The 24,930-nt window shown below is 46.3% G+C and overlaps 1 long non-coding RNA gene across 2 annotated transcripts; it reads right to left on the bottom strand.

Moving 5' to 3' along the window:
• Positions 1-9,351: 9,351 nt before the first annotated feature.
• On the bottom strand, positions 9,352-24,617 carry LOC109286416 (uncharacterized). 2 transcript variants are annotated; one of them, XR_009456361.1, is made up of 3 exons: positions 24,514-24,617; positions 11,785-11,916; positions 9,352-10,289 (listed from the first exon to the last, which is right to left on the bottom strand). It is a non-coding gene; the product is annotated as an uncharacterized LOC109286416 (long non-coding RNA). The 2 variants fall into 2 exon arrangements; XR_009456360.1 differs by lacking the exon at positions 24,514-24,617 and adding an exon at positions 19,248-19,389.
• Positions 24,618-24,930: the final 313 nt, after the last annotated feature.

The following is a 24,930-nucleotide window of genomic DNA, read 5'->3' as shown; positions in this document are numbered from 1 at the left end:
CATGCACTGTTCTATATTGTCCCCGTGCACTCAACGTGAGAGCAGGTATGCCACAGAAATCCCAGCCAGCCATGCCTCCATTCTGTTATCAAGCCTGTCCTCAAATCATCTGAAAATTAAGGTAGCGCATGTTTACAGGTATGGACAAATAGGATTTTCCCCCTCCAATTTTCTTCTTTTGTCAAGAACTGTTGTTATAGTTGAAGAAAAGAAGTGCTGGCTGCCTATATATCAAGAGCTACATAAGGGGCAAGCTTGCATATACTGTACCTAGGACTTCCTCGGTGGAACTGCAGTTGAATGGGGCCATCAAATAGTTAAGTTTAAGACCATGCAGATTGCATAGGTCCATGACCCCTCTACTGCTACTATGGAATGCCCCAGATAGTTGAGATGGTGGGAAAGGGCACCTTGAGAGCCAAGGATACTGCAGATCCATCTAGAATCTAGGGTGGAGAGCTGCTTGCACAGATGTTGAACTAGCTGTGGGTATGCTGCATTCAACACAGGAGAATCAGAGTCCATGTAACCTCAAGGCTCTTTTATCTTTGGCTCTAGGAATGGGTTGTATGGGTGGAAGTATGAGGGGAAAGGGGAGGCCCAAAAATTACAAAGATAAGGGGCAAACCCTCTACCCTGGCATATCTACTGTTAGCCTACTGTAGCACGACAGCAAGAGAATGTGTCCACACCTATATATTCTATACTGTCTAGTTGCAGCCTGAATATGTATTGGGGAAGATGCTTGTAACTGTGTCACCACCTCTTAGCAAATCTCACGAGAGCACTTGCAGCTAGTTCTTCCTTTCAGGAAAGTATGTAAGACCAACTAGCATCTAGAAGGCTGGGCTTATTTGACTAGCTGTGGCTGTTCTGTAGGAAGAGGCCTTAATACTAGTCAATCAGTGGTAAATTGTTTTGGATGTGAGGGCAGGCAGGATTATAATGATGGTGTGGGGAATTTGTTAGACCTACTGTGACCCCTACTGGTTTGGTCTGAAATTAGTGTGCTGGTTAGCCACAGCTCACTTCCATTCACTGAGTATAGTAGAAGTACATCCACCTGCTAGAGAAGTCCTAAAGACTTGCATGCTAGAGTGGATAGGGGATTACTGCCTTCATGACAGGCATCATTTTCATTCCAGATGCAGAAGTAATACAACTCCCCAAGCCCATTTGGGCAGAAAAATGGCTTCTAATCCTCCATACTACATCTTTCAATGTTATGCAGTCATGCCAAGTTTAAGCTATAATCTCCTCAGAAAGTTCAGCAGGGTCAGGGTGTGCCCGGTTTGGATGAGAGATTCTCATGGACTGCTGGAGTTCTGCAGCAAGTGGAGTTGATGTTTCATACTCCCAACCCCTGAATCAGTGGTGTGGTGTGGTTGTGGAGGCATGGTATAGAATACAGGGCCTTGACAGGTTGTGCTAAGGCACTCAGGGCACTTTACATAAAAATCAGGGTGTCACTCCCAGTGTCTGGGCTAAATGCCATCTCAGAACTTGCTGTCTCCAATGTTTATGCAGTGTTGTTATACATAGGGCCAAATTAAGGCAATATGGGGCCCTGTGCACATCACACTATCCAGGTTCTCTATAGTTCTGCCCTGGCAGCCTTGCACTCCACCATTAATGGTAGTGTCTAGGGGACCTTCCCTGCTTCCCAGGGAAGCACAAAGCCATGCTACTATTCCAGGAGTTGCAGCAGAGACTCCCACCAGTAGATAACAACAGAGGGAGCTAGCCAGTACATACCAGTTATTGAGGTTTTTACTTGGGTTGATGGGACAGGCTTGTTATTCACATCTCCCTTTGCTCACGCTCCCCAGATCTCCTGCTGGACTAGTGTTGCCTGAGCCTCTAAAACAGTGGGCCTTGGAGTTAACACCCATTGAGATGAATAGGACAGCCCCCACCTTTTCACACTAGTGCTTCAGGCTTTCTACAGATGCCATCAGATACCTCTATATGAGTTATGTTTTGTTCAGATCTGAAAGCTTTGCTTCCCAATCACAGGGGCTAAAGACTTACACTTTTTTATAGAAGATAAAATTCTAACTTAATCACCTGATGTCTAGGAAGCAGGACCCCAGATATTGTCTTATAATTTCTATGCCTTCATCTAATTCTGCTTGTTCACTGCTTTAATAGCTGCTCCATTGCATTCCAAAGGAAGCTGTATTTCATTGATGGGCAACTGTTTTTTTCCCATTGGTATGTACAAAGTTGTCAGATATACTACCATATTTATTCACATATCACATTTTGGTAAAGCAGAATGAAGTGGGGAGGGGTATGGAATCCCTAACCAAGTTGCTCAGAATCAGCTTCCTCATTTAAGACATATAACCCAATTTTTGATCACTTAATTTTTGTGGGAAAGGTGAGTATGACAAGTGAATAAATACAGTATTATGAAAAGCATTGATATCTCTATAGGTATATAGCTAAAGGCAAGGACAGTGGCATAATACTGTGGTGACTAATATTTGCAGAATCATACATCCATAGGTCACACTTCATAGAGTCACAAAATATGACTACAAAAAATAAGTGTGAACTTGCCATATTGTGAGTTGACATCTCTACAGCCATCTTCTGATTCTACGGCAACATGTGAATGTCTCTGGCAGCATAAGATTTTTTTCCAGTCATTTTGTGTCCTAAGTAAGATTTATCATGCAACACTGAACAAGGCTGAGCACTAATACAGTTTTGATGGTGTCTACACTCATCTGACCTCTCTCTTAATCCACATACTCTTCATCACACTGAACACTCCTTCCCCTGAGCTGTTTGTTTCTACTAAACAAGGAGGGATAAAATTCTTCTCAGGGTGGCAATATGTACTAAATAAAACACCATGCATGTCATTTTTCTATATGCTTATGTAAGAATGACGCTGAAGTGGAAAATTGGGAACTTGAAGTACCTGGGAAGAAGTTACTGGGACAGAGGGACATCATATGATAAACCAAGATATATGGTTATATGATGTCTCTCCATTGAGTAGAGTAGTGGCGCTTAACCTTTTGGCCCCATGGGCCAAATGAGTGGTGCAGGGCTGGATTGGATCCCACACTTCAGAATCAGGCCCATGCACCTGGATCTGGACCATGTTGCCCCCACCCAGTGCCATGTGTAAAACTGGGGCCCTAGGAACCCATGACACCTCCATCATCTCCACCCAGTTGTGCTTGATGGGATCAGGGCCCCAGGACCCTGGGCTGTCCCTGTCCAGCCCTGTGTACCAGGATTGGGGCCCTGGACCCCATGCTGTCTCTTTCAGGGCTCCACATGCCAGAATTGGGGGCCCCAGCAGGCTATGCCAACTCTGCATGTGGGGTCAGGCTTTGGGGTTCCACATCGCTTCCACCTAGCCCCACATGTGGGGATCTGGATCCAGGGTCTGTACCACCTCCACTGGACTCTGATTGCAGGGATTGGGGTCTTGTGGCTCCCCACTCTCTCTACTCAGCCCCACGTACCAGGATCAGGCCCCACAACATCCTGCATGCTAGATCTAGCATGCAGGGGCATGCCCTGCAGGGCTCCCCAAGGACTCCTGGGTTGCACTATGGGCTGGATAATGAGGCACCAGGGGCCAGATCTGGCCCATGGACCAGAGGTTGAGCACCCTGGGCTGTCAGACTAATTTTTGCCACATGACAAGAATTTTTCACCTGACCTGGTGTTGGTGTGATGCTTCCTTAAGAAATGTGCCTTCCTTTCCTTTAAGGATAGTGGTTATCTTTATGTACAGATAGTAATGGTCATATACGCTGGCTGGCCCCATTCCAGTTAATAATAACTAGTTGTTGATGCATCAAGGAGAATACAGATGGTAACCAAGAAAGGAGAAGGTGAAAACCATAATACAGAAGGACAGTTTTAGGATTAGGTTTAGGATTAGAATTGCATTAGCGTCTAAACTCTTAACCTTTTTTAGATTCAAGGTACCTGTAGTTAGACTCAAGGCACCCCTCAGAAAATGCCAGCTCTTAGCTTTCTTGCATGCATACCAGCCTGTGGCTTCTATACTATTCATTCCATCCAGGAAGAGCACACACCAACTGCAGATGCTTCCTCAGCCTGATCAAGGGTATTTGTACCCAAAAGCTTGCAAAGAAGAATTTTTCCAACTATTGAATTGGTCTAATAAAATATATCAGATTCACCTAAAGAACCTTGCCTGCCTATGTCCTTAGGTCAACACTGCTACAACCTGTACCCCTGAAGCTCTTAGCTTTTACTCATTTTTCTGTTGCAAAGAGCTCAAAAAACAACACAACTTGTCAAAATGGTTTTGACACTATACTTTGATTTCCTATTTGAAATCTCTGCGTGTATCATATGAATCATGTGCAGGTGTTTGCACGTAGTAGTGCAAACAGTGCTAATATTGTGAGTCACTCCCCAGCAACCTTAAAAAGGATCTCACAGTACCCTGATTAAGAATGACTTATCTAGAGGCCCCAGCCTCTATTATCATTCCCTATTGTGCCAGGCACTCTACATACATATAATCAACAGATAGCCCCCTCCCAATCAGCTCACCATCTACAGACAGGCAGGAAAGAGCGGTTGAGGGAATGGAATGGAAACAATATATAGTCTTTTCTATATCAGACAGCTACATTAAAATTAAAATTTAAAGAGAGAGAACCTGCAATAGTAAGGTAGAGAGATGATGATTATGACGCTGAGAAAATGAACCAGTGACGGTTTTGAAATCCCAAAACCTTGAGAATGGGGGAGGAGGGAGATGAGAAATAAATAAGTACACCCTGGAAACAGGAGATGCAATAACACAGTTCTGCATGATAGAGCAGGAAGGCAGTTGCGGCCTTTACCGTGGGCTGTATAGTGTGCCCCCAGAGCCTGTGATCACAGCTGGAAAGTTCCCATTGGCGTGCACATAAATATTTCGGTAAGTTATTTTTAAGTACATGTTTTCAAAGCAGAATATATTTAGGCTAGTTAAATGAAAATGTGGTTTAAAGGAAGCTGGTTCTTTAGAAATTTCCCACGCTGGTGCGTCTGCTGTACCATGCTATACCCAAGCCCATTATAGTATGACAGGGGGAGGCATTACATATTTCCATGAAGTTTTTACCATGCTAAAAGAAAATGATACAATAATATATCCGGAAAGGAAGTAGCCTGCTACATCAAGCAGGAGTGTGATTTGGATGGGTGAACAGTAAGAAAATCCCCAGTGTTGTAGAAAGTGTTCTTTCTGTTTCCTGTAAGCCCATTCCCCAAGGGACTATTAGGGGTCACTGAGTTGATGAGAGTGCTGTCTTCCTGATGAGATGTAAATCTGAGGTTCTAAACATTTGTAGTCCAATCCTATGGCACTTTCCACAAGAATCAGGATGTCCATCCTGGTTTCCTGGCCACATTCCAATTTGATTTGAGGCGCTACCGTGATTCCCTAGATGAGTGGTTCTCAACCTTTTTAGATTTGAAGCACACCTCAGAAAATGCCAACTTTTAATTTTCACTTGTTTTTTTGACTACAGAAAAATAGTAGAGCATTATTCCATTACAAAGACTTCAGAAAGACCACAACAGGTCAGAATGTTTTTAGGGGTTCCAATTTGAAATTTCTGGATTTATCATGTGAATCATATTTGCACTGCTAACATTGCCGCAGCAGCCTGTTTGAGAATCACTGCCATAGATAAGAGGTTAGGGGTAGAAAAGTCTTCTCAAAGCAAAGACAGAGGGAACATTTATACCAGCTTGCCGCAGGTCACACTGCACCTAGTAATTGTTTTATTTGTCCTTTCCTATACCAGTATAAGTGTAGCTAAATTGCTGTAACTTTAAACCTGCTTAATTAACGGATTTATGCCAGTAAAGCAGCAGACTGGAGGAAGAAGCTGTGGTGAGAAGCAACATACAGGCTGTACTTATATCAGTTCAGCTGACTTACACACCAAAAGTATAAATCTCCCTACCTCCTATATTCATGTATATTGTGACATCTGTCCACAGTCCAAAATAATCTAGCTCATCTGCCTGGCCAATTCACTTTCAACATAGAAGCCCATTTGGTTGGTTTTGAAGTGGAAGCTTGGACAGATGACTAGGGAGGAGTATAAGAATATTGCTCAGGCATGCAGGGATGAAATCAGGAAGACCAAAGTACAATTGGAGTTGCAGCTAGCAAGGTAAGTGAAGGGTAACAAGAAGGGTTTCTTCAAGTATGTGAGCAACAAGAGGAAGGTCAGGGAAAGTGTGGGTCCCTTACTGACTGGGGGAGGCAACCTAGTCACAGATGATGAGGAAAAGGCTGAAATACTCAATGTCTTTTTCACTTCAGTCCTTACAGGCAAGGTCAGCTCCCAGACTCCTGCATCTGGCAGCACAGTTTGGGGAGAAAGTGAGGCGCCAACAGTGGTGAAAAAATAAATTAGGGACTATTTAGAAAAGCTGGATGTGTACAAGTCCATGGGCCAGATGTAATGCATCCAAGGGTGCTGAGGGAATTGGCTGATGTGATTGTAGAGCCACTGGCCATTATCTCTGAGAATTCGTAGCAACTGGGGGAGGTCTTCTGGATGACTGGAAAAGAGTAAGTTTGCTGATGACACCAAGCTCAGGGGAATAGTAGATACATTGGAGAGTAGGCATAAGATTCAGAGTGACCTCAACAAATTGGAGGATTGAGCCAACAGAAATCTCATGAGGTTCAATAAGGAAAAGTGCAAAGTCCTACAATTAGAACAGAAGAATCCCATGCACGGTACAGGCTTGAGACCAACTGACTAAGCAGCACTCTGCAGAAAAGGACCTGTGGGTTGCAGTGGACAATAAGCTGGAAATGAGTAAACAATGAGCTCTCCTTACCAAGAAATTTAAGAGCATACTGGGCTGCATTAGTAGGGGCATTGCCAGAAGATTGAAGGAAGTAATTCTTCCCCTCTATTCTGCACTGGTGAGGCCACATCTGGATTACTGTGTCCAGTTCTGGGCCCCCCACTACAGAAAGGATGTAGACAAATTGGAGAGACTCCAGAGGAGGGCAATGAAAAAGGTTAGGTGGCTGGGGCACATGACTTACGACGAGAGGCTGAGGGAATTGGGCTTATTTAGTCTACAGAAGAGAAGACTGAGGGGGGATTTGATTGCAGCCTTCAGCTACCTGAAGGGTAGTTCCCAAAAGGATGGAGCTAGACTGTGACAGATGATGAGGAAAAGGCTGAAGTTAGGAAAAACTCTCTCACAAGGAGCATGGTGAAGCACTGAAATAGGTTACCTAGAGAGGTGTTGGGATCTCCATCCTTGGAGGTTTTTAAGGCCCAGCTTGACAAAGCTCTGGCCACAATGATCTAGCTGGGGATGGTTCCTGCTTTGTGCAGGGGGTTGGATTAGATGACCTCCTGAGTTCCCTTCCAAGCCTCATTTTCTATGAGTCTATGATTTAATACGCAGGACTGTAATACCACTCCATTCTGTCTCCTTTCAAACTGTTAAAACGTTCTTATGCCATTCTCATTTCAAACAGCTCTTCAATATTGCTGTGTACTAAGTGCAGTTCAGGGGAGGACAAAGTTCTCCTGCAAGCATCTTGGAATGAAAGAGAATTGCAAGATATTATTTGTGTTCCAGTTCATATTAATTGATGCCATGCAGGGTGGGGAAATGGCTACAGTAATTTATTTACATATTTATCGTGCAAGCACAGTCCTGCCTTTCCTACTAGAATGCAACCCATTTGGTTGGTGTAATGAAGTCTGTTTGATGTCTCTCATGATAGCCTGCACAGTTGGACTGATTTTCTGTAGTTCTGGGAAGAGTACATCCAGCAAGACCTCTTTCCAGGATTATGATTTTCTTTTCCAGCTTTCACAGATTCTCCAGCTGGAACAGCAGAATTATGTATATTATAGTCCAGCAGCATGACCTAGTTCCCTTAATCGGCAATAACCAAAGGAACTCTCAAAGGGTTTGGATTCAGTGCAGAGCATCTCCAGGTTGTTTAAATAGAGGCTTTAGGGGGCCAACTGCATCCAAGGGAAAATGTTCTTAATTAAGTTATCTTTTAAAATGTGAAGAAATAAATGGTAACAAACATTGAGTGCTTCCAGTTTCTCATGTGCATGAATGGGAGCCATGTCCTCTATGACCTGGCCTGCACTATCAGTCTTAGCCTCCTGGGGGGGAATTCCAAAATCTCTTTGGAAGATTTATTGGGTAAATACAAACACAAGATTAAGTGCAATGGACCCAATGGCCAGGCAACATACAGGCTGCTAAAATGAAATACAGAAGTTCAGGCCCCAAATACAGTGTTCTCTCAGCTGAGAGGTTGTACTCAGCTGAGAGATTATATGTGCTATATGTTTTAGGCAGTGTTTCTCATCTGAGGGGTTGCCCTTCCCGCCAGGAGGTAATCTGGGGAAGTGCAAGACATGGATAATTTGATGACAATCTATAACAACGTGAGTAGCATTGCCCCACTCCCCACACACTCCTCCTCTCTAGGCATTTTTCAGCCTTTACAAACACATTCACCAAAAAAATCACACAGGCTGAGCATCAATATATTTTTGTTTTTATAGTAAATGTCATGGGACTGAGGATTTCTTTTTTTAACTTTGCATAAGAGGTTGCCAGCTTGCAAATATTGAGAAACACAGTTTTGGCATGTGCATTTCCCAATACAAGCAGCAATGTTATAAACTGTACTCTTAGCCTACTTTAGTTATGATCTCCTTGTAGAACACTTGGACCCCAGGGTGGTAGGCATGGCGTGGAAACCTAAATGGACAGGACCCTACTTGTTTCCCACTTGAAGACAATGGCAGCAATTCTAATCCTAAATCATGTTGACTTTAGGAGATGAGAGTTTTTCTTAGGCACCTAATGATTCTCATTGCTGGTTCCAAAACCCTTCTCTCTTCAGATCACATAATCTTTTCTGTTAGCTCTTTTACAAGGTAGGGTGACCAGAGCTGCACATAGAACAATATTCCCCATGAGCCAATGCCATGATGTTTGATAATGGAATGATAATGTTTTTTGATTTATTCTCCACCCAATTCCTCGTGCATCTGTACTTTTTTAGTCGTAGTTACACACAGAACAGAGGAGTTCATTTCACTGTCTACGGTGATAATCAGGCCTCCTTCCTAAGTCATGCCAGCTACTACAGAACCTCATAATGCATATGGGTAATTCTGATTATTCTCTACAATGTACATTTCGTTGCATTTAGCAAAGCTAAATTTTGCCTGTCCCTTTGGTTGACCCCCAGAGATATTCTAAGAACCAAGAAAGGTTCAAAGAGCCAGTCCCAGCAAAATGAAATACTCATAGACATTAACGTAGATAGTTTTAATAGCATATTTAATTTAAAAAATACAGATAAGATATAAATGTCCAAATAGCCCAGGTAAGGCATATCAAGCAAATGATTAAAAATTATAAAATGTGCATTCATCTAAAGCAGGGATGCTCAATCCTTGACCAGTGGTCCAGAGCCTGCCCATGGGGCTTCCCACAGGTCTGGAAATTTGGCATCAGGAGCATGGTGGCACCACACTTCCACTGCCAAATTTCTGGGCCCTTGGAGAGCCCCAGGCCCTGTATGCTGGATTGGGTGGTGATCCCAGCATGCAGGATTGGGTGGGCATGGAACATGGGGGTGTGAAGGGATGATGCCAGGTCCCAGGTCCCACTCCTGGCTCTCAGAGCAGGGAGGGGGTGATGGTGGGCCCAAATCCTGGAGTGTGGGGCTCGATCTGGCCAGCAAACAACCCCTGACACTCATTTGGTCTGCCAGGCCAAAAAGTTGAGTACCACTAGTTTATAACAGGGGTGCTAAACTTCTGGGCCATGGGTGAGAGCCAGCCTATGGCATCATATCATCTAGCCCACAAGACAGCCCCAGGGTTCAGAATTTGGCAGTGGGGAACAGCATCATGATTCCCTACTGCCAAATCTCTGGACCCCTGGGGAGCCCAATCCCAGCATTCAGTGCCAGCTGGTAAAGGTGTCAGACCCCCAGAACCAAATCCCAGCATATGGAAAGTGGGAGGGCATGGTACCGGGCCCCCAACATCCAATCCAGATGCACAAGGGGTTGGAGGCGGTGGTGTCAGGCCTCCAGGATCCAATCCCTGCAGGAAGGAGTGGTGCTAGGCCCCTGGGGCACAATGCCTGTGTGCGGGGCAAAAAGCAAGCAGTTCCAGGTACCAGGGCCCAATCCAGCCCTCAGCCTGGCCCCACACCACTCTTCTGGCCCACAGGGCCAAAAGGTTGAACCTGTGATGTACCTGTGATGTAAAGAAATAATAGTCTTATTAACAGTTTTGAGCATTTCAAATTAATTTCTGTAAGTCTTAAAGTCTTAGAAAGTCTTAAACAGGTGGCCAACCTGTTTGGGGAAAGGACTTCTCACCTAGGTTACATATGGAGTTTTAAAAGGGCACTGCAGTTCAAGGCTGAAGAGCAAAGATTGTGAGAGGAACCCAGATATTTATACTCTACCCCTGGCTCAGTATCAAAAAGCTTACTAAATAAGGCCAAAGCTTTTTAAATGTTCCTAATAGGTTCTTCTCTAATTAATATTCATATGGCTATTATAGTCCCTATTTAAGATATATATTGTCCTATACCAGATCTAACTAGCACAGAACCACTAAATTTAGTGTGAGCAACTTTTAGCCTACTTTCTTTAACTTGTCTCACTCTCACTTCCTCACTTCCTTTGCCTCCTCTTCTTTGGCCAAGTGAATGCAAGTAAATGCAAGGTAGATTATATTGCCGTGAAGCATCTTGGAGCCTAATATAGTCCACACTATGTAGCCAATCGCCTAGCTTGGTTAAGTGCCTTCTCTACAACCTTCACTGGACTTGACTAACCTAAATAATCTCATATCAACTGCAAACATTACCACATGGGGTGCTCGCCCCCTTCTGTAGAGCACTGTCAGACATCAGTTTTGAGATGGAATATTAAATCCTCCAGGGGTGATCCAGGGGGGTGCACTGGTACACTTGCACACCCTTTGATTCCTGATCCACCCAAAGTTTAAAACCAACTGCCTGGCAGTGGCAGCAACATTTCTAGTTAGGCAGTGCTGAGAGAATCAACTGATTTCATGTCTCATTATAATCTACCTGATCTTTTCTAAACTGTTCATACCACAGGTGTTAACAACCCTCTCTTCTTTTCAATGGTCTCAATGTTCCACTAATCAAGATATCCTTTGTTCTGCAATGCTGCTGTCTGTGAGCTGCTCCTGGTAATGAAGTTCCTATTTCATAGCCCTGCAGATTATTTTTAACTCATTCTAATGAAGTTTTATTTGTTTTTGCTTTCATTTTAAACTCAGTAACGCAGCCCTAGGCCCCTAGCATATTAGTATAGCTTCTAGTTTATTGTTAACTGGAGAAAAATATGTGTTGTTTCATATGTGATGATGCACCTCACCATTTGCACTCCCATTTTCAAAATTCTAGATCCACCTGTGAAAGCTTCATTTGTCTTGCAGAAAACTGCCAATTAACTTCTATTTTTGGATGCAAAATAGCTCAACCATGGCCCACTAACCCCCTTGATCAGGCCCACTACAAAGAACACTGAAGTCATAGAGGTCATTAAGCCCCGCTATAAAAACTTATTCAGTGGCCAAGGAGCATGATCATTTATCCTCCACCCACCAGTATTTTCCCTTTGCCAAGCCTCCTCTCTATGTAGCACGATAGCCTGCAGAAAAAAACAGGCTTGGGATTGCTGGGGGGGGGGGGGGGGGGGGTGTTTCCTACCATGAGAATTTCATTTCTTTTTCCCAGAATTTTCAAAAGTAGCTGAAGGGATTTTCCAAAACAATAATCTATCCTCCGGGATACTCTAGCCCTGGAAAGTGTCATCCCAAATGGTTTCAGTTCTTTCTGCACCTATGAAAGCAGGGAGACAATGAAAAATCAATATGGCCATCAAGGACATGCAGAGCTGGAAGAGAAAACAGTAAGAAATAAGCAAGAGGTTTAGCATCGGATAGAAGCCACCTTCCTTTAGGGCTTACCTCACTTCTAACTACTAGGATCAGAAGGAAATGTTCCCTAGGCTCAGGTTAACTCATAACCATACCACTGGGTTTTCTTTTGCCCTCCTCTGAACTAGCTACCATGATCTAGGATACTAGGGTAGATGCATCACCAGGCTTATTCAATCAGCCATTTCCTATATTCCTATGAAAACTACTCTGACCACAGAGAAGTGTCCATTAGTACAGGGAGCAGAAGGGGAAGAGTTCTGGTCCATGGTGGAAATTTCTAAATGCTACCACACTATTAAAGAAGGAGTCATAAGTATTTAAGCCAAAGTGATGAGCACCCAAAATGAGGGCAGCTGTAATCAGAGCCACCAAGAAGTGGTGTCATCAAAAACTGTTGGTCAGTTTTGAGTTTTGGCCTTAATGAGCTATGGTGCACAGCCCTTAGCATGCAGCCCTACAGTTTTCATTCCACAATGCAGCCCTGTTCCAAGCAGGCGACCTATTCAACCTGCCTTGACACCTGAATGCCCGAAACCCATTCAAAACCTATTCACTAGCTCAGGGACACCCAGGCACTTAGCAGCTCTCACTGATGTGTGAAGAATGCAGCAGTCAACCAGACACACATTGGGCCTCCATATCCCCCACCCCTGACACGCTCCCAGAGATGCCCCCCTTTCCAGGCCCTTGTCTTCCCTGACCTTTTGTACATCACATGCCTCCAGGAGGGGCACTTTTCAGGAGGAGTACAAGAGGGGAAGGGGGGCCACATTCCCAATTCCCCTGCTGCTTTGTCACCCACAGGTTCAGTGCAGTCGACCAGGCCTCTTTGCTCTCTGTCTGGGAGCTGTGTGGCAGGAGACGGCTCAGTGTCACTCACAGCAGCCGGGGGAGGGAAGGGGGAAGAGTGCAGTACAAGAGAGGATTGTTTGTTTCCAAATGCTATTTAAAAACCAGACAGAAAAGAGGATAGGGGACGGGCTGGAGCACAGCCTGGGGCAGGACACAGAGCTTTGCTCCCTCGCATCACTGGGGTCAGTTTGGCCATGGTCACTAGGGAAGAGCGTGGTTATCTCAAAGGGCTTAAAAATGCACCATGGAGTGGGCGATTCACCTGTTTGAGCTGAACTCAAGTCAGAAGCAGCTGGACATTTCTCCCCTTCCCCTCACAGCCCTGTGCAGGCAGGGCCATGACAGATTCGCCTACAGCAAGACGTAAAATAAAGAGATCAATCCAAGCATGGCGCAGACTGGTGCCTCCCCACCCGTTGGCCAGTGCAAGCTGTCGGAGCAGCCGAATTGGGCCCTCTGCATTTGAAAGCTAGTACAGCACCCCCACACAGCGTGCACGGCGGGATGTCTGCAAAAGGAGGCTGCTGTCACAACTGTGCTCCCGCAGGGGGCACACTCCCTCTGCCACATCCCCCTTGCCTCCCCCATCTCCATGTCTCTCAAAGGGCTCTTTCTTACTTTTTTCACCTCTAAAAGTCACTTCCATTCAAGGCAAATATTTCTCCCAGCCCCTTCCAGCTCCCCCCCCTCCCGCTTAGAGGCCCTTTATTGGGCAGCAATCCCAGCAAGCCAGGCAAACATTACCTCAGGGACACTTTGAATTAGGGCTGGGGGTGTGAATAGGTCCCACACATTCCCCCCAGCTTCTGCTCTTTCCTATAGCAACCCAGTTTGGAGCGAGCGGGCCACACAGACCCTCTGTTGTGTGACAGACCCTGTCACCCTGTCTGCTCAGGATGTTCATTTCTTTGCTGTGTCTCGGGCACTCCGCTGGTTGCACAGGCCGGGGCTGACAGCACTGAGGAATGGGACCAGTCAGCTGAGGGGCAGAACTGGCTAGACTGGGCCTCCAGAAATGAAGGAAAATGGGGACTCCCCATGCCCAGTACAAGCCACCGCTGCTCCTACTTTTATAAAATGATCCTGGTGTTGGATGAGTGCTGCATATCCCCAGACAGGTATAGCCCGGGCAGCAAGGGACAAGCTTCTTCCACCCATGTGCCACTTTCTTTTCCAGTGTTGCACAGTCTTCACGGGTCCTGATAGCTTCTGAGCACCTTCATGATATCTGGGGCACATAAGCTGAGAAGGCATCTCCACTAATAAATGCAAGCATGGAGGAATGCACTCTCCATTGAACTATAGACCCTGAAGGTCCTGTATATCCAAACCTCCCACCCAGGCCCCAAAGTCATTAACTTTATTATTTGTCCCACTGAGCTAGAGGCTGCCCATGTACATAAAGCAAATGGTCCCCACCCTGAGGAGTTCACAGTCTAGGTACAGAATGAGGGACAGTCCATGGTACAACAAACAGCCAGGGAGAGAACAAGGGAATAATGAACTAGCTAGAAGCAGCCTGATGAAGAGCAGCTATAGCTGCCTGTAGGAAATGGGGCCAGGATCTGAACTGCCCCCCGGTTTGGATTAGACATGGTACAGTCTGGATGTATGAAGTTCTACAAAGCCAGTCATGCTGCCTCTTCGGCCCCTCTGTGGCCCCCACGCCTCTATCAGTCATTGGCCTCATCTTTACAAATAATAGAACACTTGTTGTTACCCAAGTTGAAAATGTCCAAATAGCTCTTACAGAGGAGAGGATGAAGCTGAGGATTCAGGGAGCAAGGAGAAATCATCCTGCAGCATCCCAGGAGTCAGCATTTCAGTGTCTGTCTGCAGGGAGACTGGACACATGCAGCTCTCTTTGGTATTTGAATCCCCTGCAGACGGGATGAAGTTGCTGATACACATGCCAATAAAGCCACATGCCTAGATGCTGAGGGCAATAATTCTCAGAGTCATACAGGGACCAATTCTTCATTGCCCTACCCCTCAAGGAGGCCTTTACACCCATGCCCATCCAGTGCAACCTAAATGCAAAATGTTCCCACATAAGTTTACTAGCATGTTACCTTCTTTTGGCACTGACATAAATGCCCACATAAGGCGTAGGCCACTGAGGAGTCCAGAACCAGCTTCACTGTGCCACACACATGGTGCCACTCCTCAATGCTGTAAAGGAATGGCACAGCTCCTGATGTTTTCAGAAGAAAAAGTGCAGGCTCCATCGCTGAGAATGAGTGTGCTCCCGTTGTAACCGGCTGATAGTGAACTTCTGACTCTGTTACTCTTGACACAATGCCACCAGTGGGGAAAAGAGTCCACCCCCAAGTCTGTATAGAACCAAAGGCAGCAGCTTCACAGTGCTAGGCACTCCCCAGCCTGCTCTTGTCCCATGCTTGTTGCTTAGATGACAGTGGTTTGTAGGAATTCCTGGAATTTTCTTTGGGTGCCCCCCCACCAGGGATGGCTGCCTGGATAAGTGCTTCCCCTCCCACCCCACACCACAACCCTCCCAGCTCCACAAGGGAGAACAGGAGAGTTCCAAATCCAACAGAAAGGGATGGTGGACTAGTGGCCTGAACACAGGAGGACCTTCTGAAGCCACACCTGTGCCCTGACACTGACTGGTTAGGTAGCCGATGGCCAAAACACTTTGCAGCTCTATACCTTAGCACCCCTCTCAGTAAAAAGGGGCTGATTCTGACTTCTTTCATGGGGCAGCTGTGAGCATTAATTACACCTTCCCAGGGCTTTGATCATTCTGAATATGGTGCATTTATTCATTGTTATTCTGTGCACTCAAGATTATTATCCTCCAGTCAAGACACAGCCAAACATTCATTAACAGTGCTGTGCTATGTTGCTCCAGAAGCCAGGTGTGATTGGGGTGGCCCTGGGCAAGGCTGACTCTTTACAATGAACCTCCTTGCCTTTATTATTGGAGATGCCTTCTCAGCTTATGTGCCTGAGATATCATGAAGGTGCTCAGAAGCTATCAGGATAGACTGGCAGCCCCTTCCCAGCAGATCAATCAGAAAACACTCTGTTCCTGTTTGCTTAGCTAGTTGCTCTCTCCAAGGATATGAACACAACCATAGAATTCCTAGCCAAAAGATCAAAAGGGACCATCTGCAACATCTAACCACTGAGTTTTTAAACAAGGAACTTTCAAAAAAGTTGTCATTGGAATCCATGCTAACTCTGAAGTAGGCGGGACAAATGAGTAAGACCAGAAATCATCCAGCTAGAAAGCAATGTGGCTGCATGGTGCACAGAGAAGCAAAACAAAAAGCTCCAGTGGGGAAGAGGGAAAGAGAAGCCCCACAAAAAGAGGGAAAGAGAAGCCCTTCTTCTGATTAAGAGCACTGAGTCTTTTGGGCAGAAATCCTAGATTCAAAGTGTTGGCAGGGACCTTGAGGATCATCTAGTCCAGTAGTTCTCAACTTTTTTTAGATTCAAGGTAACTCTCATTAGACTCCAGGTACCCCTTGGAAAATGCCAGCTCTTAACTGTCTCTCATTTTTCAACTACTTAAAAATAAGAGTAGTTCTTCTGTTGTAAAGAATTCAGAAAGCTCACAGCAGGGCAGAATGGCTTTGACACTCTGGATTCCTATTTGAAATCTCTGGGTATATCTTATGAATCATGTGTAGGTGTTTGCACACCTAACAGCGCTCATTTTGTGCAGCACCCTTTAAAGGATCTCACAGCACCCCAGGGTTGAAAATCAATGATCTGGTCCAACTCCCTGCAGAGATGCAGGAGTCATCTGGCAAGAGATAGGATTCACATGGCCCAACTAACCAGTGGGAGCTGAACAGGAAATCAAACCCCACTGCAATCCTCTGCCACCCATCCGCTGCCCTCTCTGGCACACACTGAGTAGGATGGGAGCCATTCCAATACCTAGGAGGGCTTGACCAAGGTGGCGCCTTTGATTGAGGTGTGGCGCCTGCATCTTCATGACAAGCCCTGGCTCTGTGTGATTAACTTGGCTGTAAAATCTTGCTGCAGGGTCTGGATGCTTGGCACACAGCACCTGTGCCAGGGGTGGGATTCCTTCCCACGCTGTCAGGAGCATAAGGATGTAACACCCTCTCTGGGTGTAGGTCTTGGCTGTTCCCATAACCTTGGCAGCAGCAGTGGGGTTTGAAACAGATTCTGCACGTGGCAGAATCCCTTCAGGATCCCCCATTCCCTCCCCCTCACCCCCAAAGGGTTCCTCAGGACTCTCCTCCAGCCTCCAAGTAGGGAGAAATGCATATAACTCCTCTTAGAGTGGTTGGCAGGGCCATAGCAGTCCTGTTGAAGGGCTCCTGCTTCACCCTCCCATCACCCAATAGGGGTCTGTATTATTTCCTTCCACCCACCCTGGGATCTTACTGGTGCACAAATCAAACAGTTTAGTTCCGGATGCCAAGTGGGTAGTTTGACCTTTCCCTTCTGACCTGGCCTGCCTACAGGTCTGTACGGGTAGTTTGACCTTTCCCTTCTGACCTCCTGCAGATCACCTCCCTCCTTGCTGCTTTGCCATTCCTCTTCCTGAGTGGGTGAGAACAGAGGAAACAGGGAATTCATCTGTTTTCTGTGTGAACAGCTTCCTCCTGGCATTGGTGGCTTTTGTGGGCTCCCTGAGAGCCCCAGGAGTTGGGTATGTGGCAGGGATTTTAACCTGTGGAAGTAGGAGCTTCAGGAGCTGACACCGGAGACAAAAGGAACGCCGTTGGTTAGTCATATTCTGTGTCCACAGGGCATTCCATGGCAGGGGAGGTCACTGGAGTTTTCACTGGACTAAGTAGAACAAGAACTTGGTCCTCTTACTAAAAGCATACAGCACCAAGTGGCAAGGACAGAGCTGGTTTAAGCCAAAAGCACGACCCTACCTTTGGCTCTACCCTGGTGGTCCTGACCCTAAACAATGGAGAGGCAGTGGCAGTGGATGCCTTCCCCTCACAAAGAGCCAGGGGCAATGGTCACATGGACGCCCTCTCACCCCTACAGGACTGGCAGCCATAGCCCCCCATCCCTTTAAGACATCTATGGAAGTAGCAGCAAAGATCCTCTTTCCTTGAGCCAGGTGCCTGGGAGGGGAGCTATGTATTTAGGCGAGTGGGGCCCACTGCACTCTTCTCTTGCCATACACAGAGTCCTCTGAGAGGGCATGGGCTGTGACGCCTAGAACAATGGTCTTGGGGTTTACAATGCATTGAGATGTATGGGACTGTTCACACTGCCCAGAAGTACTGTAAATTTTGGCATGCAACACTGTATCAGTTACACTTGGTTCATGTTTTCAAACTTTTCTTTTACCATTCTTCTTCTGCTCCCAGGTATATTCTGTCTCTGAAACTTGCAAGCTTCTCCTCTCAGTCATCCAATTCACTGTTCTGATGGAGCACTGCTGTCAAGGGAGAAGGAGGCCACGCACTGTGATACTACCGTTATGATAACTAGGCCCAGTCTCATAGCGTATTGTAAATATGAGCACAGAGAGCTGGGAAATGGACTCTATTTTCAAAGGAGAACCAGTACTAGTATGATGCCAGAACTTTAGACACATGGGGCTTGAAAGAATATCAAGAGGTCGTCTAGTCCAAATACCTGGCAAGACTGAATACACCTAGACCACCCCTGACAGATATTTGTCCCACCTGTCCTTAAAAATGTATGTTGAAGGAGAATCCACAACCTTCCTCGGTGTTTTATTACAGGGTTTCACTACCCCAATAAAAAGTATTTCTTTGTATTCAACTTAATGAAAATTCATGAAAACGTGCGTTGCTAAGCAGGATGTCTTGTACCAGTTAGAGTTTTTTCAGGATGTGTGGTTTTACTCCTAAATATAAAGGGAAACCGTCAATTTCAACTCTAGTCAGTTTCCAAAATGAGCAGATTGTGGTTATTGGATGTATAATTTGTTTCTGTTACAGCAGCAGCCATGATGTGCTAAGTATCGTACAGACCTGTAGACAGGCCAGGTTCTTACCCCAGAGATCCCTCAGTCTGTAAAGACAAAGGATGTAGACAGAGGATGGGTAAAAGGACACATCATACCAACAAAGTCATTGGGATTGTGACTAACCAATAAGTAGTTTTGGCTCCTATGCCTATGTCAGTCTTGTGGTTTTACAGTCAGAGATTCCTATTTTTAAAAATGTTTTCTCTCTCCCCTGAAGACTTGTGAAAGACCCACACACATACAATAGAGGGAAAGGACTGTACAAGGGAAAGTGACTTCAGGCAAAGTGATGACATACAAAATGAACAAATGGGGAAATGCGAATGGTTTCTCTGATCTTCTTACATTACTGGTATCTTAAGAGTTATTCTTAAGTTACTTCAGAAGCTCTTAGATGGATTTTGTACAGTTCCTACCTCTCCTTTTGTCTGAGGAAGAGGGTGCTGCATTCCCTTCAAAATCTCTTAGGACAAGGCTGAAGTGGCATCTCCTGGAAGAAGGAAGGGATACCTCCCTTGCCACATGGGATGATGATAGACACATTCCCACCTGCAGAGGAAAACTGCAGAGGTAAAGCCAACCTGAGTGATGGCACAGGGGAGAGAAGAAGCTTATGTTAACACTCTTCTAACTCACAAAGATGTTTGGGGTCCTGCTACTACACTACCTCAGGGAGATACCTTCCTCATCCCTACATGTCAAGCCCTAGAGTCTCTCTCTGCTTAGTTCAGAGACAGATATTCTCAAGACCATGAGACTGATTGCCCTGGGCAACCCAGCTAGAGACTTCCTGCCCCTTCTGGGAAGACTCCATCAACACACAGGCAAGAACAACATTAATCCCCACCCTTCCTGGTGGCCAGCACCCTCCTGACCAGGCTAACAGTCATTGGTGAAAAGGGGGCTGACCATCAGAGCTTTGCTGCGCACATCCAGCTGCATTCCTTCCCCTTGAATCCAGAACTGAAAACCAGGCAGTAATTGGCTCTGTTATTTGTGGTTAGGATCCTGGCCAGAATGGCTGACTCGGCACACCAGCTGAATGCTGGGCTGGCTGCATTCACAGCATGGCAGGGAGAGCATGCTGCTAACAGGTTCTTGGCTTCTGCTCAGGACCCTTCTCTCTGCTCAGCTTTCACCAAGAGTTTACACACCTGAGTAGTTCAAAGCACTCTAGAGGATGACTGGGCACTGAGGGAACCCCTTCCACCAGGGATCTAGTGTTTTCCAGCTTTCACGGTGCTCAGGAACTTGGCATGGCCAAGCTGGAAGGTGAAGTTGTAAGGGCTGGGATGGAAGAAGGCAGAGCCAATGGGAATAGATGCACTGTGAAGGTTGCAGATTCTAGACCAGCTCCAAGTGACCTGCATTTGTTAATGGGGTCAGAGCACGGGGCAGGGGGGGATGGTCCCTGAGGCTTGTTCCTGAGAAGCAGTGTCAGTTAATAGGGTCTGCTGCAGCCCCAGACAGGGGCAGAGAGTACCACCTCACTCAGACCACTCTCTTAGTAAGCAACCAACTGTCCTTACATCATAGATATGGCCTTACAGATACCATAGCAAGGATGAGGCAGGAACTCAGCGCTCTCATTATCTGCCTCTGTACTACATTCCCCATCAGACTCTCCATCCCACTTCAACAAAGTGCTCTCAGCCCTGACTTCTGTTTCTAGAACCATCCAAAGCTGTCATTCATGAATGCCAAAATCCTCTGGTGTCCTTAGGGCTAGGGACAGACATTACACATAAACCAATTTAAGTGATCAGAAACCGGTTTAAACCTGTAACAGAACAGATGTTCAGTGCACATAAACCAGCTTGAAAATGGCAGAAACTGGTTTGAGATAAACCTGGTTGAATGTGGTATCAGACTTAACTGATTTGGGTCAAACCATTTTATGCAATGTCTGTCCCAGACCCCTTGCTGGTTTAAAACAAACCAGACATCCCCAGCATCCCAGCATGCTCTATGGGCTGGGCAGGGCTCCATGCTCCGTAGCAGAGCTGGCCCCTCCCCTACACTTCCTGGCTGGAGCTACAGCAGACTGCAGACACAGCAGGGTCTGCCTGGCTTCCCCCTGCCCTACCTCCTCCTTGCTGCTTGCTGCTCAAGCAGGAATCCCCCCCTCCCTCCCTCCTGTCTCCCACAGCACAGCCCCCAGCCCCACGGACCCTAGGCACGTGGTATACTAGCTAATGCTGAGAGGGATATGTGTACGTCTCTCTCCAATTTCACTGGGACAGTCAGACAGAAAAGTGACTACTTAGGGCTATTTGGAGCTAATCAACAGGTCAACTGGTTAAGAAGAGTTTGAACTAATGGAGAGGGGCTATTGCTTTGCTGGTGAGGTGATAATCACTGTTATCAGCCCTCTGCTGGCTTGCTCACCTGTCAGTTTGCTGCAGACAGTATAAAGAAGCAGGGAAGGAGATTGAAAAGCTCTGTATCATCAACAGATGTATGCACTGCACCCCAGACCCCTTGCCTCAGAGTGCTGGCTGGGGGCTGACAGGGGGCTGAACAGCCAGCAGGGAAAAGCCTGGGACTATGCAGGGAGACCTCCCTCATCAGAGGTCCTTCAGGGGCCTGGCCACACACCCCTCAGCTCATCACTGTTTAAGGGAAGGGAGGCCTGCTCTAGTGCCCCCCAGCTTCTAGCCTGAGCCACTGCAGGCATATGCCTGAATCTCCTCAGTTCAGAGAGAATGTCTGTCCAGTTACAAACCAGTTCAGCCTAGCCAGGTTAGACTAATCTGCAAAGATTGAATCAATTCAGGCTCAAGCTTTTTGAATGTCTGTCCCTAGCCCAGGAGAGTGGGAAACATAGAGGATATCACATCCTCCAACCCAACTAGCATCCACCACAAGCTGTGAGGAGGCAGCCTAGTTTTGTGGTTAGCATACTGGACTCAGGATCCCCACATTCAATTCCTTGGTCTGCCAGATACACTTGGGTCCAGTTCCCTACTCTTCCACAGACTTGCTGTGCACCCTTGCACAAGATTTCTGGTGCCTTAGTTCCCCATCAGTAAAATAGACATGATAATTATATTACCCCATCTCACAGGGGTGCTGTGAAGACAAATTTGTCTGTGGGGGACTCAGGCACTAGGGTGCTGGGGACCACATAAATATATAAATAGATAGGCAGATGGTATGGCTTGCTTAACTGAAAGCCAGACAGGATAATGAGAGGCACCTGTTGAAAGTGCCACTTACCTTACTGTTCCTTGTGCCAAGTCTCAGTTTTCAGGCAGTCCTGCTTCTCTGGAGAAACATGGCTGCTATTGTGCCGTGAGCAGAACCCTTTAATTTCAAATAGCTCCTGGCCCCAACTTTGTTATTAATGCTGAAAAAAGGGGTGGGGCGCTTTTTTCTACCTCTCGCTGTCTCTTGAAATCAAAGATTTCCCACAAAAGGTATTTCCCTTCTGAAGGAATGGAGGGCCAATGCAGGAGCCTTCTGGGAGGATAGGTGCCCACCTGCACCTTCTTACTAGGGTCTTTTCCTCCCACCTTTGTATACTGTCATTATTACACTCCAACTTTGGCAATAAAGAGTGGGGGAGGGGCAGGGTTTGGACCATCTCCCACCTGGAAGCAAGGGGGCTGGGAAGATTTCTAGTTTCCCAATCTGGTTAAATCCCATTTGAGCTGGCAGGGCAGTAGTGTAGGACTGCTTGGCCTTGATTCGAAGTGTTTTATTTCTGGTAATCTGCCACAGCAGATTCCAGTAAAAATCATAAAGCTCCTTTCTGCTCAAAGGACAGTGGGTTCTAAGGTCCATTGTAATTATTCTTTCCAGTTTGGTTTCCCTTACAGCACATTGCTGAAAGACTGAAGTCAGTGAGGGGGCTTAGTGGAGAGGCCAAGGCTGCCTGGGATCCCACCCAGGGGACACCATGGAATTTTTAGTGGTCCCCAAGAGGCAGGACTACACTATGAGCAGTGATGAGCCAACCTCTAATGGTCTAGAGAGCTTCCATGAGTTTGGCCAGTGAAAGAGTAGGAGGGGTTGTGGAAAGATATGCTAAGGATCTGTCTTATGAAGGGGAAGCCCTTAAGCTTCTCATAGGCCTGCTCAGAGCAAGATGCTCTCATCATCTCATTCTAGTCAAGCCAGAGATAGGGTCATCACAGCTGGGAGCAGCTGGCTTTCTTCTTTTGACCTCATGGTGACTAGCGCCTGTGCAGCCACGTGGCAGGCAGGGAAGCTGCCCAGTGACAGCTTTCATACAGAAATGGGAGGGAAAAACACAATGCATCAAAGCTTGCCCCCCCGCCCTTCCCCTACAGCTGTTAAGGAACCAGATTCACTGGCTCAGAAATGGGAAAAGTGAAGTCAACGCTGAATTGAAATTAAGTGAGGGAAGCTAACAATGGCATTGTCCATCTAGCCACCAGTAACCCTCCCCCTGCCATGTCAGATCTGGATACGGGTCCTGCTAGCCTAGCAGCCTCCCTTCTGCCAAACAGGAACAGATTGGTTTGTATAGTTTGGCATCCTATCAGACAGAAATAAACTATTACTTGGTTTAGTTGAAACCACTGACTCCAGCAATGACCAGTGCCCAAGGTTTACATGGAAAGCATAATCCACCTCCAACTCCCCATAATGCACCTAACTGTCCAATACAATAGGAAGGAAAGGAGATGTATTCTTCCTGCTTACAGCTTCCCAGCTCTCCAGCAGCATATAAGCTGAAGTGTGAGGATGCAAGTACATCTAGGAATTTTATCCTGACCAATGCCACAGTAAATGCTGCATACAGTGGCTAAATACCAGTATCACAGCTGTAGGCATTTCATAAACTAGTAGGTCAATGCTACTCTTTGCTTAGATAGATACTAAATCCTTCTCAACTCTGTTTCTTGTCAAAGTTTAGCTGGTTTGCATAGTGATTCCTTTTACCTATTTGGAATTAGTTGCCTTTTAATTTAATCCTAAACAGTGTTCCCTCTGTCTTGTGGGGCACAGTGCACTGGATCCCAGCTGGCCATTTCTACATCATTCACTGTTTTATACCCAGCGATTCTGTCTCCCCTTAGCTACTCTCTGCACTCAGTAGCCCCCCATCACTCTCATCTCTCCTTGGATTAGAGTTCTACATCTTTCTTCACGGTTCCACATCCTTTCATCAGACCTTTTCTACTTCAACTCTGTCCTTTTGGGAATGAGGTGACTCAAACTGAAGACAGGATTCTAGGTATGGATGCGGCACTGGGGAAGGAGAAGGGTAGGAAAGAGAACTGCATTTCTTTCCGAAAACACTTGGCCTCCCCCACACATGTAGAGTGGAAAGATGTGCATACACACTCACATGCCTATACACACATATAGATATGTAAGCAGCAGACTGCCCTATAAGTAAATCTGTACACTCACATTCAACCAGAAGGCACATATGAGCAAGTGCATGTGCACACACGCTTGCCACTCAGTTCAATGTAATACAAATGTTAGGCCCTTGAGTTTCATGCATATCCCACTTGTTGTTTCCTATCCACTCTCCTGTCCCACAGCCCCCATCCTTGGTCTGTACCAGAATGTGATGTGCCTGGGCATCACTTCACTTAATCCAGTTGCCCATGCTCACCTGCTACGCCTGGTCATCACCAAACTATCCACTAAACCCAGGGACTTGGGAGCAGGGGTTTTGACCAGTCTCACTGGAAATCTTACCTCTTACTTCAATGTGCTCTTTTTTTCCCTGAAAGCTTATTTGACTTGGCAGGAGGCCACATATTAACAAGGGGAGAAGGAATCTCACCCACTGCCGACTTGGAACTCAGAGGGATCAGCTGATCCTGTATCTCCACCCCTCGTCAATTTAAGCTGTACTCTGGCCTTTACTTGGGTTAGTCATTTTAATGACTGAACATGTCTCTGAAATCCCTGCCAAGTTTCAATCAAACAGATGGAGAGAGAGAAACGTACAGAATAAGGGGGAAAGGGGAGAGAGGCAGAGGGAAAGAGGGCAGTTTATTCCTCTGCACATACATTGGAGGAATGAGGGAGCAGGCAGGAAGACAGCAACTGAAAGCAGCAAGGATCTGGGCATCAGAAATGCTCCCATTTTACCACCAGAGGCTGCCCTCT

Source organism: Alligator mississippiensis, chromosome 1 (genome assembly GCF_030867095.1).
Source record: "Alligator mississippiensis isolate rAllMis1 chromosome 1, rAllMis1, whole genome shotgun sequence".
Lineage (NCBI taxonomy): Eukaryota > Metazoa > Chordata > Crocodylia > Alligatoridae > Alligator > Alligator mississippiensis.
The sequence above is the reverse complement of the archived record's forward strand: the minus strand, read 5'-3'. Positions and strand labels throughout refer to the sequence as shown.